Genomic DNA, 4386 nt, shown 5'->3' with positions numbered 1-4386 from the left:
TATTTTAGAAAGTACACATTGGTTTAGTGGCCCGCCCGCTGTGGTTCTTGTTTATTAATTGGATGCTGTCTCGTCAGTTTGTGGGGAGATTAAGCCTGTCCAAGGGGATAAACCAACAGTGTCAAGTGAGGCTGATTTGTCTTGCAGTGAAGCTGATTTGTCTTGCTCAGTTCTCAATGTGTGCTTGATTTCAGAGGCTTTTTCTGGATAACTTTTCCCAATGCTGCCCTCTTCAGTTTCAAAATCCTTTTATTCTGCAAACCCACCAACCATATGGGCTCTTCTTCTTTCTCTACTCCTCCCAGCCCCCCGTTGATGTGCTGAAACCACTGCCATGTGTGTATGTTAGGTGCTTTGTCTGTAATTAGTTACTCTTACATATTTAAACATCCAACAATTTGCATGTTGATGCGTTATTTCCCAATGGTTTACATATCTGCTACAAATAAACACAGTCTGCTGCCTCGCCTGAATATATTACAAGTTCTCATGGCTCTATAAAGCTGATCTGTTTTGGCTGTTTACATGTGAATTCAATTATCCCCGTCAGCAATCTGGTTTTAATGCCCCGAACCAGGGGCTACCAAGAAGCTATCATTAGGACTTTAACAATTCCCTCTTAATGGTGCAGCCGACTGCACAATGTTATAAAAGATAACATTCAATGGAAACAAATGCTACTTTCTTGCTTCAGAGCAAAACAACCCAGCGTGAATCCACCCATAGCAAGAAAAAAAAAAACTAAAAATACACATTCTTTGAAAATCCACGGTTTGACTTAGGACATGGAAAACATACATATGGCACGATATAGTGCATTTCACACCCAGGGCATTCTCCCTGCATGTCGGGCCTTCCATAAACCCCCACACTGAGTGGAGATGAATGCTGAGATAGCTTCCAGTCCTCTCTCCCCTACTGCTTAACACAGTGGGGAGAACGGAGGCGAGGACCTACTGTGCTCCTCTCGCTAATGAGCTCCATGCTGGACCCCATTAACCCAGAGAGAGGATGGAGGAACTCACCATCATCAGGACTTTGAACAAACAAAAATAATCAAATGAATGTACAATTCTTCAATAGCTCTGTTCCAACTATGCGCTGAGTGGTGGATTCGGCCTGAGAGACATTTAGTGTACGAAAGAGCTGACCTCAACTGTTCTGCCCTGGGTTCTACCAGCCCAGGAGAAACGATTGTGTAACACTGCAAAATAGTTTCATCTGTTCATACAAAATCCTACTGGAAAACAAATTATGTCAAATGACCGCAGAGGGTATATTTCTGCACCCGAGGAGTTAAAAGTTGTGTCTTTACAAATGCTATTTGAGGGGCCCAAACTGGAGGCGAGAGAGTATGAGTTTGTGTGAGTAATGTCTGTCCCTTCCAAACATAACTGCGCTGTCTGATGCGTCTGTCCGTCCCGCTGAGGACAGATTGAGTAATACTATGACGTGATGACACAGGGCCCAGGGTGAACTCCTACCGCATCGTGTTTCCCAACATCCATGAGTTTACCCCATGTAGTCATTTCCCTGACGAGGACGCTTTGGATTGTTGGGTTGTTGGCCAAATCTGGTCAGTAAAATTATATAACCAACAGGAAAAAGAAGGCTGTACAATTTTGCCTCAATTGAACTAAAGAAACCTTTCTTAAACAGCTTTTAAGGGAGATGCTACTTTTCAAAGTCGCTCCCAAGTGAAATAAAGAAAAGAGGGCGTTCATCAATGCGTTTGATTCGGGTATCGAACACACGTCCCTCTGAATGGTCTCCACAGCAGAAGGTTGTGGACTCTTCGATTCTGGGAACCAGGGTTTCAGCGTACGGACCCTGATATCAATCTAACTGAGTCACACTGTGTGTGACTCAGGCGTGTGTATAAAGCTGTTGAAAACAAATTTTCAAACAACCAAACGAATGATTTGCTGGCTTGTTTTGGACAGTGCTGCATCCAAGCATGGAGACTACCCCAGACCTCAGAACACGCACCAAATTATTTTCCACATCTTGACACCGCTGCTCTCCCCCAGACCCTCATGCCTGCGACCACACGCTAATAAACGGGATAATCAACATGTGTGGCATGTTTTACCCCAACCATTAGCCTTTTCCTAGCTGGAAATTACTTGAATGTAGATGAAAAGATTGAAATGGTAATATTTACTCGTCGCCATGGCAGCAGTGTGATCGAGAAAAAAAAGCTCAGAAGTAGGTCACTGAAAAAAGAAAAGGGCCAAGAAGCTTGATAGTGAAAACACGGCACTGTTACATACTGTACTGTAGTATACTGTCTGTAATGTAGTATACCGTCTGTACTGTAACATACTGTGTATACTGTTACATACTGTGAGTACTGTTACATACTGTCTGTACTGTTACACAGTCTGTACTGTAGTATACTGTCTGTAATGTAGTATACCGTCTGTACTGTAACATACTGTGTATACTGTTACATACTGTGAGTACTGTTACATACTGTCTGAACTGTAATATAGTCTGTACTGTAATATACTGTCTGTACTACAATATACTGTCTGTAATGTAGTATACAGTCTGTACTGTAACATACTCTCTGTACTCTAACCGACGTCTGTACTGTAACATCTTATCTGAACTGAAACATACCGTATGCATCCCTTGGATGACTTTTGAACATTTTTCTCAGAGACCCCATTGGAAATTGAACTTGACCAGGAGTCAACTTCAATATGTATGCTTTTTCACCTGTATGTATGTATGTGAACAAGCCCATGATTAGAATATGTGTGCATGCATGTGTGCATGCTTGCGTGCGTGTAATGTTTCATTGCAGTTGTAATTGATATTACTACCTTTACCTGCTAATCGACCATGTTACGGTGCTTAGAGAAAGCTTAGGGCCGCCCATCTCTAGGGCCTGTTGGACAAACACTGTTCATTGGCTGATACCAAGGAGGTCATGATCTACCACTGGGTGAGAGCACAGCAGACCATACAGACTTTACACATCTCGAAAGGGCAGTAAAAGCACAACATCTTGTGTAGGCTACAACTTCTGGTCCCGGCTCTCGTCTGGCAGGCGCGATCATGTTTCCTGCAAACGTAAGTGCAAAAGCTTGCCAAAAATATCACTGAGATTTGCGTCAATGTTTACCTTTCACGATCCTGCTATACGATCTGTTATGGCGGCCTGTTGAAGAGGCAACCCATGATGTCATTGCCAGCTTGCTAACTGTTGCTGAGTGTTTCTTTGTTCTGTCAAACCCCCTCCCCCCCTTCCCCCCATCGTTGCTATACATCTATTTATTTTTTAAACATCGGAAAATCCATTATTTGTGAATATGTAATATAAGTCATTGTTAAGCGCCTCGGGCTCGTTAACTACCCGGTCTGCCATGCAGCTGGTGTGGTTTGTGGGTGTGGGTGGGTGAAGTTTGTGTGTGCGCATGTGCATGTCTGAGTGCACTTATATGTTAGTGCTTGCATGTGTGTGTGTGTGTGTGTGTGTGTGTGTGTGTGTGTGTGTGTGTGTGTGTGTGTGTGTGTGTGTGTGTGTGTGTGTGTGTGAAAGTGTGTGTTTGTGTGTGCGTATGCATGTTTGTGTTTACTTGTGTTGCTTGTATGTGTGTGAGTGTGCTTGTATTTGTGTTTTTGTGTGTGTGTGTGTGTGTGTGTGTGTGTGTGTGTGTGTGTGTGTGTGTGTGTATGTGTGTGTGTGTGTGTGCCTGCATGTGTGTGTGTGTGTGTGTGTGTGTGTGTTTGTGCTTGTGTGTGTGTTTGTGTGGTTGTGTCTGCGTTTCTGATTGAATGTGTGTGAGTGTGTGTGTGTGTGTGGGTGTGCGTGTCTGCTCGTTTTCCTATGGGCCAGACACTGACTTCATTGCCACCAAGCTTGCCACATGAGTCCCATCCATCCCTCCTGCCAGCCAGGCCCTGCTTCCTCCCGTTACCCTCAGCAGTGCAGATGGGATCTCCTCGTATCAAACATCAGGACGTCTCTCTCCAGTTTTGCTCCATAAACAGTCTCCAAGCTACCGTTCTGGGTTAGTTTCCACAGCCGGTGTCAGGCTCGTAAACGCAGACATCACACGAGACGCTTGGACGCCAGATATCCCTCTTGGACGGTTCATAATTTTCCAAGCAAGCAAAGCTTTCCTTTGACTAATAAAGAATGAATAATGTATCGGCCGTTTACGCTCAGGAAATCAGCCGTCTCCCAACTATAATCCGAACAGACAGATCATCGGGCCCTGCGACGGCGATACTTTGGCGATATTTGACACACTTGTAACATGAATTCCCCCGCGACATATAGCGGAACTAAATCAACGCAGGAGATGATGACAGCCCACCCGGACAACCCGGATTCAACTCTCCTTAGACTGGGATGGACGGATGCAACACATG

Source organism: Gadus morhua, chromosome 6 (genome assembly GCF_902167405.1).
Source record: "Gadus morhua chromosome 6, gadMor3.0, whole genome shotgun sequence".
In the NCBI taxonomy this organism is placed as follows: Eukaryota; Metazoa; Chordata; class Actinopteri; order Gadiformes; family Gadidae; genus Gadus; species Gadus morhua.
Note: the sequence above shows the minus strand (reverse complement) of the source record.